Source organism: Muscardinus avellanarius (assembly GCF_963383645.1).
Source record: "Muscardinus avellanarius genome assembly, chromosome: X".
Classification (NCBI taxonomy): domain Eukaryota; kingdom Metazoa; phylum Chordata; class Mammalia; order Rodentia; family Gliridae; genus Muscardinus; species Muscardinus avellanarius.
This window is the reverse complement of record NC_137792.1, coordinates 54,626,394-54,637,545: the sequence shown is the minus strand read 5'-3', so window position 1 is coordinate 54,637,545 and position 11,152 is coordinate 54,626,394.

The window sequence follows — 11,152 nt, the reverse complement described above, 5'->3', positions numbered from 1 at the left end:
TAAGACTGCTTACTGAGGTTCTTCAATAGGTCTTCCTGTCCTGGGTCTGGTGAGGGAGAACAAATCCTCATGCCTTTCAATGCCTTCCAGCACCTCTGTGAGGGCAGAGTGGGGGCTTTCCTGATCTCTGAGGCAGGAAGTCTAGGGTTTTGTTTGCCCTATAAAGAGTCATAAGAAAAAGTTCACTTTTGGCTTTTTTATGTAGAAATTACACAAGAAATATGGTGCTGCTACTAGTAGTTGATATTTATTAAACACATACTTTACTATATGCCAGACACTGCTATAAGCTTTCTGTGCACTGGCTCATTAACTCCTCATAATAACCCAAAGGGAGTTGCCACTAATATCCCTGTTTTTTAGACAATGAGACCCAAACACAATGTGTGTGTGTGTGTGTGTGTGTGTGTGTGTATAAATTAACTTGCACAATGCAAAAAATTTAAAAAAAAAAAAGGAGATGGCAAAGCTGAGATCCCAATCCAGGCTGGTTGCAATGTATCTGTTCACGACTTTATATTGTATCATTATTAGTTATTCATTAACTTGTCTCTATCTCTCTGCCAATGTTGTGTGTTTCTTAAGGTTAAGAACTGTATTTTCTTCATGGTAGAGCCTGATACAGAGTGGGTACTGTTGGTATCAGGTAGCCAGAGTAAGACTTCCTATGTCAGAGCATTGTGGTTCGCTTGAGAAGGGTGTGAGGGAACCTTCTCCATGACGTGGGCTCAGAGAAATGAGCACATCTGCTTCTTACTTCTCAAGACTGGCATCCCCCAAAGATAATTATTGTGGGCTCTCAGCTGTTGGAGCACAGAGGCTATTCCACATTGGCTGGGTCTATTTCCCAAAACAGGTTTGTATTGTTTTGAAACCATGGTGCAGAGCGCTCAGAGAGCAAATAAAAGTTGATTCCCACACAACAGACAGTAACTAAGACACCAGGAGTGAGTGGGAAAAGTTGGGGTATGGGGCTGAAGAAGAAGGCTAGCTAATAGTGAGGGTATTTATATTTCAGAAAGGAACTCACACCTGAAGAAGGCAGCCCAGTCCACTGAATTTAGAGCCATGAAAATTTCCCTAAAATTAATAATTCCTCCTCTCAAGATTTCTTCCACAGAAAGCAGTTCAATATATTTGAGAAGATACATGCATGAAGATGTTTATTATGAGATTGGTAACAATCTCATGATAATATAATATTGGAGACAAATGAATTGGCCAAAAATAAGGGGTGTATAATTAAATTATGGCATGTCAATTCCATGGTATATTATGGCACTATTTAATATGCTCATTCTGAAAACCTGCAGAGTGTGTGTGTGTGTGTGTGTATGTGTGTGTGTTTGTGTGTGTTTGTGTGTGTGTGCATACACACAAGTGTGTGCATGGGTGCACCCAAACCTATGTACAAGCCCACGAGTTTTGGAGGATCAGCACATAATTTCTTTCCAAAGCTAAACTTATATTCAATGTATTGACATCTATTTTAGAATAACAATGTATATATGAAGAACAGAGACAGAAATAAAACAGGTGCTGGCACCATTTGATGCATGATCAGGACCATGGCATGTTATTAAAAAGAAGCCAGGATCCTTCCATGGCACAGCTGGCTGTTCATGAAGCTTTGGAAATGTATAAGACAGTAGCATCTGGTCCATTGTTGCCATTCCTAGATTGCCAGATAGTCTTCATCTTAATTCTTTAATTTGCAAATGGTTTCTCCCTATAAATGAAGAGGAGTGTATCCGTAACCTTCCTTTCAGATGAACAAAAACTGAATTGAGGAATCTTCCTCTAAACAGGAGAAGGAAGCTTGTCCCAAGTTCTAAGCCTGAATATCCATTGGTCTTGCTGGAGTGCTATAGGTTGATAATTATTCAATTCCTGCTTCTATACAGGACCCACTTTGGCTCAGAGGCAGAAAGGGTATGTCACATAGCAGTTTGTAGAGACAGAATCTACCTTTGGCCTTGTAAATGTCAGCTTTATGCACATTGCCTCCAAGTCTGACACCTAAGTAATTATACTTTGGGACAGTGTGCAGTGCAGTCAATAGAGATTCAAAGTATTTGGCATCCATATATCCCCACCTCCTTATTCCTGCTGCCCCTTCATAACTGGAACTTTTTGAATATTCTTTTTAACATAGTGGGCACACAGCCCATCACATCCCCTTGCTAATTCATACTCAAAGGCAATTAAACCCAACATGTCCAGATTGAGAGAGGGCAATTGTTTTCCCTAAGATAAGGACTTGGATATTTCCATTTCAAGAATCTGTTTCACTGGCCCTTCTGAAGGCTAGGCTTAGATGCAGACGGTTAAATCTCTATTTCCATATCTATCTCCATTTTGTCAGATAGTAAGAAAATTAATGCTGGGAAATAAAACATTGTTTTCAATCATGTAGCTAGAAGTGACATTGCTGGTGCCTAAACCCTGGTCTGTCTACAAGTCCAATATTTTAGAGTTTGTGGTTCCTAGGAAATGTGGGAATTGCTGATTGATATATCTTAAGGTCACCCCCTCATAACACCAGTATATCCATACCTTGGCTGGACATACTGTATGTTCATACTTGTGCTGGGTATGGAATTAGATAACACTTAAAAAGATGCACTGTCCATCCTAGCATACACTCTCTCATCAAATTCAAGGGTTTTTCTGGAAATAATTAACTGATCCAGACCCAACCTTGCTGCAATCTCTACATGACGTTCAACTCTCCTGGACTCAATATCTTGTACCAGTTTCAGATTGCCTTTCATTTAAAATTTTTGCTCTTATTTTTTAAAAATAGTTTTAGTTATGAAATATATAAACAGAAAAGTATATAGCCAATTCTTTATAAGTTGACAAATTGCTATAAAGCAAACACTCATGTAACTACCATGGGAATCAAGAAAGTTTACATTATTGACACCCCAGACACAGCCCACATGTCTCTTCCCAATCACTACAGAAACCACTGACCTGACTTTTCTAGCAGTCACTACCTTGCTTATCTTCATTATTTTCCCACTTATGTATGAATTTCTAAACTTTATACATTAGTTTTCCCCATTCTTTGAATTTAATATAAATGAAATCATACAGCTTGTATTCTTTTGTGCATGGCTTCCTTTCATTGTTTATTAGATTGATCCATGCTGTTGATATAGAATATTTCCATTACCTCCAAAAGCTGCCTTCCTGCCCTTTTGTAGTTCAACTCCTCCCATCCTGGTACCAGGCGAGCACTGATTTGTTTTCTGTCACAAGAGATAAGCCTTTCCTTCTGTAGAATTTCATATAAATGCCACAATACAGTATGTATTCTTTTGTCCTGGGATTCTCTAACTCATCACAATTTTAGTTCATTTCTGCTGTGTGTATTGGAAGTTTGTTTCTTTCTAATGCTGTGTTGTATTCCATATTGTGAATATACTGTAATTCATTTGTCCATTGATCCATTAATAGACATTTGTGTTATTCAAAGCTTTTAACTATTACAAATGAAGCTATTATGGCTATTGTATATGGGTCTCTCTATGAACGTATGTTTTAATCTCTCTTTGGTGATATTTTTGTAATGGAATTTCTGGAATGTATGGCATAATATTTTGAACTTTATAAGAAATTGTCAAAGGGTGTTCCAAAGTGATTGTACCATTTTGTATTCTGACAATGTGAAGCTTAAGAGATTCAACTACTCTACACTCTTGCCAACACCTTTTTTCCAGCTTTTAAATTTTTTACCATTCTAATGGGTGCAAAGTGGAGGCTCTTTATGTTTAAACTTGTGTTCCCCTGATAATATATGATAGCAAGTATAGTTTCATGTGCTTGTTGGACATTCATGAAGTGTGAGATATCTAACTTACTCATTTGCTCATTTTTAAATGTGGCTTTATGTCTTTTTTGTTATTAAGTGCTATTTATAAATTCTTGATATGTCATTTTTCAGATATATATGGTTTGCAAACATATCATTTCCTTTTTTAGTAATTATTTCAAAGATAAAAATTTGATAAAATTTAGCACATCATTTCTTTTTATATGGTTCATACATTGAGTCCTATGAAGAAAATATTTGTCTATTCCATATTCACAAATAATTTTCATATGAAGTTCTATAGTTTGGGCTTTTATGTTTAAGACTATGATCCTTTTCAAGCTAGTACTTTATATGGTGTTTGATAAGGGTTAATTTCATTTTCCTATATGAATAATTATTTATAATCATGTCTTTTTAAAGTCTGTGGTACCACTGAATTTTTGGCATTTTTGGCATCCTTGTTGAAAAACAATTGGCCATACTTGTGTATATCTATTTATGGACTTCATCTTTTATTGTTTCATGTATTTGTTTATCCTTATACTAATGAAACACTTCCAGATTATTCAATACTTAGGCTTATTTTTAAGTTAACCAGTATAGATCCTACTACTTTGTACTTCTTTTTTGTAAACTGACATTTTTATGTTGTTCTGTGAATTTTAACACAAGGACAGATTGGTGATAGATTGGTAACTATCACAAAAATTAAGATACAGAGCAGTCTAGGGGCAACCTAACAAGACAGAAAAATTTTAGACAAAAAATGTTCTATTCTAGACCAACCTACAAGTAAAACCATCTGTGTCACCAAACACATCAAAGGGCTGAGTAGGAAACTTAGACTTTTTAATTTTATTTTATATTACTTTATTTTATTTTTGTGGGTCTGGGGATGGAACCCAGGGGCATTTGACCTATGAGCTATACCCGCTGCCCTATTTTTTTTATTCTTTATTTTTGGTTTTTTGTTGTTTTTTATTGCTTTTTTATTTTATTTTATTTTTTAATTTATTTTTATTGGTGCATTGTAATCATACATCACATTGGAATACAAGACTTGAGAGGATATACAAGGACACATCATCCAATTAGGCCTCATCCACTCCCCATCCCATTCGTTCCCCCTCCCTCAATTCCATGCTTGTTTGGTGATTAACTTTGATACATTTGTTTATGTACTTCCTGAGTTTTAAAGAGGTTCCATCTTCCCCTATCCCATACCCTCTGATTGGTCACCTTAATTGCTTCACTAGAGGGCCCTTTCTATAACTCGACCTCTTCCTTTTACCCCTTTCCTCCTAGTTATTGCTGATTAGAGGAAGCATCTGGTTTTTATTTTCTGCGATATTTCTCAGTGCATGCCGCATTACAAGTACCGATCCCACTATTGATGGCCCCAGTAGTGGCCTGGCTACCCACTGTACTAATCCAGACATTGCTGGCTCAAGCAGTGGCCTTGCCTCATGGGAGGCCCTGATTCTGGACTAACTGGCCCCCACATTGACCTAATCCCTTGGCTGGCTCTGATCCCGGCCTTGGTGGCCCCAGCACCGGCCTTGCCTCAAGGCAGGCTCCATCCCAGCCTTGCTGACCCTGGCACCAGCCTAACCCTTCGACAGTCTCCTATCCTGGCCTTGGAGGCCCCAGCACCAGCTTTGCCTCATGGCAGGCCCCAATCCTGGCCTCACCAGCCCCAGCACTGGCCTAACCCCTCTGCAGGCTCCGATCCCGGCCTCAGAGGCCTCAGTAGCGGCCTTGCCTCAAGGCAGGCTCCAATGCCAGCCACTGGTCCTGGAACCAGCCTACCCCTCGGCAGACCCTGATCCCAGCAAGAAGCCCCAACACTGGCCTTGCCTCATGGCAGGCTCTGATCCTGGCCTCGCTGGACCCGGCACTGGCCTACCCTCTCAGCAGGCTCTGATCCCAGCCTCGGTAGCCTTAGTAGTGGCCATGCCTAATGGTAGGCTCCTTTCCCAGCCTCGCTGGCCCCAGCACTGGCCTAACCCCTCTGCAGGCTCCGATCCCGGCCTCGGAGGCGTCAGTAGCGGCCTTGCCTCAAGGCAGGCGCCAATGCCAGCCACTGGCCCTGGCAACGGCCTACCCCTCAGCAGGCTCCGATCCTGGCATTGGAGGCCCCAGCACCAGCCTTGCCTCATGGCAGGCTCTGATCCCAGGCTCGGTGGCCCTGGCACTGGCCTACCCTCTCAGCAGGCTCCGATCCCAGCCTCGGCAGCCTTAGTAGCGACCATGCCTCATGGTAGGCTCCTATTCCAGCCTCGCTGACCCCGCATCGGGCTTACCCCTCTGCAGGCTCCGATCCTGGCCTTGAAGGCCTCAGTAGCGGCCTTTCCTCAAGGCAGGCTCTGATGTCGGCCGCTGGACCCAGCATCAGCCAAACCCCTTGGCAGGCTCTGATCCCAGCCTTGGAGGCTCCAACACCGACCTTGCCTTAAGGCAGGCTCCGCTCCCGGCCTTGCTGGCCCCGGCAGTGGCCTAACCCCTAGGCAGGCTCCAATCCGAGCACCCTCTTCGCCTGGCAGCTTGTTTAACATTCCCAAGGGTGCGTGGTGGTAGCATTCTGCCTCTGGGGTTATTACTTCAAAATTTCCAGGTGTAAGTCATCAGATCTCTGCATCCCCTGACTACTGGCCACTGCCATTGCCACTGCCTCCACCATTTCAAATTTTTTCCAAGCTCTTTTTCCACTCTGAATGTTGTCCAGTGTTCCTAAGCATGCATGACGGTAGCATTTGACGTTTGGGGTAATTTCTACAAAAAATAAGGTTGGTAAGATCAGATATCTGCCTCTCCTGAATACAAGTGTCCACCGCCATCAAGACGACTGCTTCCAACACTGCCTTCCTCCTAGGTCTCCACTAAACTCTCTGCTTACAGGTGATGTTCATGATTCATAAGAATGTAGAGAAGAAGCAGTCCTCCTTTGCGGGGAATTTTTCCAAAGCTTCCAGTTCATGTGGGTGAGTTTTGTCTGCATCTCCAGTATCCTGGCATCTGCCTTGGCCTTCTTGACCAACCCTCTCTGAAATTTTTCTTTTCTTTTTTTCTTTTTCTTTTCTTTTTTTTTAATAAAAGAAGACAGTATGTGTGGTTTGAGGAGGTTGTGGGATCAGGCACTCAGTAGCTCTGCAGCCCGGGCCTGGTTCTTCCAGGGGTCCTGCGTGCCCTGCGCAACACCCGCCTGGGACCCAGGGTCCTGCGTTCTGGACCCCAGTTCTTCCGGGGGTCTGGTGTGCCTCGTGCAACCCCCCCATAGCCCAGGGTCCTGTGACCAAAGCCCTGGATTCTCAGGGGGTCCAGCATGCTCTGCCTGACCCACACCCAGGGCCCAGGGCCTTGTGACCCGGGCTTGGTTTCTCCAGGGGTCTGGTGTGCTTAACACGCCCTGCGCCCAGATTCCCTTTATTCTTTATTTTGAAACCAGGTCTCACTGAGTTGCAGAGGGCCTCACTAAGTATCCGAGGCTGTTTGCGAACTGCGATCATCCAGTCTCAGCCTCCCGAATGCTGCGATTACAAGCGTGCACCACCATGCCCGGCTGGAAACTTAGACTTTTACCCTCTCCAGACTGAAATGAAGGTCAAACCCACCATGATCATATCAAAGATGGCTAAGTGAAAAATCAAGATATTTGTTCCCTCCAGCAATAGCAAGACACCTCTTCCTTCTCCTCTTGAGTTTTATGAACTTTGTAGATTCAATCAACAATGAAAATGTTGTCTTGTGTGTTTGTAAATGCAGTTGGGGAGACAAGATTAAAGATAATTTTAAAATAGGGGAGATTAGAAAGTTTGATGGAAGTAAGGTCTTCACAATCATTTGAACTTATAAATATTGACAACAGGAAACTGATAAAATTATGTGTATATAATTAAATACCTAAGGCAATCACCAAAAAGTTTTATCAAAAATATACTCAAATATGCTTAATATAATATAACTGAATGTTCAACATCATTAGCCATCAAAAATGCAAATGAAACCACAATTATGTAGAGATACAAGTCTGTCAAAATGGTTGAAATTTTAAAAAATAGTAACAACATCAAGTATTAAAAGGAAATTCATAGTACTGGGCCCAGGACCAAATGTTTTTCCCTAGTGAAGTTATAAAACCTTCCTAGAAGAACTAATCCTGGTACTCCTCAATCTATTTCATGAAACAGAAAAAAAAAACCTCAGAACTCTCCAAATACATTCTATGAAGACAACATCACCATGATGACCAAGTAGGGTTCATCCCAGGGATTCAAGACTGGTTCAACAAACAGAAATCAATCCGTGTAATTCATCACATAAAGAGAACCAAAGACAATAATCACATGATCATTTCAAAAGACACTTAAAAACATTTGATAAAACCCAATATTCATTTATGCATAAAGCACAGCAGAGAATTGGTATAGAAGGAACATATCTCAACATCATAAAGGCAATCAGCAATAGGCCCACAGCCAACATCACATTAAATGTGTAAAACTGTAAGAATTCCCCCTATAAACAGAAAAAAGACAAAGATGTATTCATTACCTCTTCTTTTCAATAAAGTACCTGAGACTCTAGCCAGAGTAATAAGGCAAGAAAAGGAAATCAAAGGAGTACAAATAGGAAAAGAAGAACTCAAACTTTCACTATTTGTACATGACATACTATATTAGAAGACCCAACAATCTCAATTAAAAGACTTATAGAACTGATCAACAAGTTCAACATGGTGTCTGGATATAAAATCAATCTTTAAGAATAAATATTATTAAAATGGCTATACTTAGAAAAGTTATTGACAATTATAAAACACTGAAAAAAGAAATCAAAGAAGACATTCCAGTGCATCAATAAAAAAAAAAGATCTTAGAAGATGGAAGATGGATTGGCAGAATAAATATCAATAAAATGGCCATCCTTCCAAAAGTGATCTACAGATTTAATGCAATGCCCATTAAACTACCAAGATCATTTCTAACAGACATAGAAAAATCAGTCCTTAAATTTATTTGGAATAACAAAAAGCCCAGAACAGCCAAAATAGTTTTTAGCAACAAACACTGTGCAGGAGGAATCACAATACCTGACTTTAAACTATACTACAAAGCCATTGTAATAAAAACAGCATGGTACTGGCACAAAAAAGATACATACACAAATGGAGCAGAATAAAACAAGTTCACACACTTTCAGTCAATTGATTTTCGACAAAGGGGCCAAAAACATACACTGGAAAAAAGATAGCCTGTTCAAAAAATGGTGTTGGCAAAACTGGTTAACCATTAGCAGAAAACTGAAAATTAATCCCATTTTCTCAACCTGCACAAGACTCAATTCAAGACAGATCAAAAACTTGGAAATCAAACCAGAGACCTTGAAGCTCCTTGAAGAAGGGAATAGGTCCAACACTGCAACACATAGAAACAGATAAACACTTTCTCAACAAGCCCCCAGAGGCATAATAAATTAAAAGGCGAATCAGTACCTGGGATTGCATGAAACTGAAGAGCTTCAGTTCAGCAAAGGAAACTGTCAAGAACCTCAATCGAGAGCCAACAGAATGGGAGAAGATTTTTGCCACCTACATCTCCAATAGAGGACTAATATCTAGAATATACAGAAAACTCAAGAAACTCAACACTAAGAAAACAAAGCATCCAATAACAAAATGGGCAAATGAACTAAATAGACACTTCACAAAAGAAGAAATTCAAATGGCCAATAAATGCATAAAAATGTTTAACAACACTTGCAATTAGAGAGATGCAAATCAAAACTACCCTGAGATTTCACCTAACTCAAACTAGAATGGCAATCATTCAAAACACAAACAACAATAGATGTTGGCTAGGATGTGGAGAAGTGGGAACTCTAAAACATTGTTGGTGGGATTGCAAATTAGTGCAACCACTTTGGAAAGCAGTATGGAGAATCCTCAGAAGAATGGGAACAAATCTACCATTTGATCCAGCAATACCACTTCTGGGTATCTACCCAAAAGAAAGTAAACCAAACTACCAAACTAATACATGTGTATTGTTCATACCTGCACAATTCACCATAGCCAAACTATGAAACCAGCCAAGATGTCCATCAACAGATGAATGGATAACAAAACTGTGGGATATGTATACAATGGAATTTTACTCAGCCATTAAAAAACTCAATTACATTATTTTCAGGGAAATGAATGGAACTGGAGGACATTATGGTAAGTGAGATTAATCAGTCACAAAAAATAAGAAATCAGATTCTTTCCCTAATATGGTCATAGGAGGAATTCTAGATGAAAAAGGATATCCTATAGAGGTGTAAAGAAGACAACCTAAAGGAGGAGAAAGGAGGGGGGAAGAGGAAAATATCTAAAACAGAGAGACTTCCGGGAAGATGGCGACCGAGAAAAGCGGGGCTTAAGAGCCCCGTTAACAACTAATCTCCATTACCACAAAATCAGTGCCTTTCATAGCCAGAAAACATCATCACCAGAGAAACAAAAAAATCACCAGGCTCCAGAGAGAAAGCGGACTGAGAACAGAGCTCAGAGCAACAGAGGCGATACACCGGCCTCATGCCCGAGGCCGCGGCAGCAGCGCCATACTGCTGGCGGCAGCGGCGACTTCACCGGACGGCTACAGCAAGCTGAGGTGAGCCGCTGCGGAACAGCCAGGCGGGATTTCTCGCCGCAGGTAAAATCTAAAGCTCCCAGTGGCTGAGCTCAGCACACGCTGCAGGGATTAAGAGTGGAAATCAAAACCAAGAAGAAATACGCCAGTCTCATGGCCGAGGACATAGCAGCGGCGCCATATTGCCACCAGCGGCAGCAGCAGAGAATTCACCAAATCCAGTACAGCTACATCTGCGAACTCAAGAACAGTGAGTCAAATTGCGGGCCACAGAGGAGAAATCCCAGTACTGTACTCCCTGGTACTTGACCCAGTGGGGGAGTGGTGGTGGCAGAGATATCACACCATAGGAGAACGTTCAACCTGGCACCCCCCACAGTCTAAAGCAGCCTCTATCAACTCTCTGGGTCAGAGATTCCGTGATACAACCCAGTAAAGGAGTAGTGGGGTCTGAGATACTACAGACTCGAGATCCAGAACACCTTAAGTGAAGTCATAGTGACCCAAGGGAAGAACCCAGAGAAGGCACAAACTTCCTAAATCATGGGAAAGAGGAATAATACTGGAGCAATGAATACCCAAAACCCCACAACATCAAAACCCGATAAAACAGAAAATCAGAGATTTCTAGAAGATCAAATCAGGAAAATAACTGTAGAAATAATAGAGGTGCTTCGAAAAGAACTCAGAGAGAGCCAAA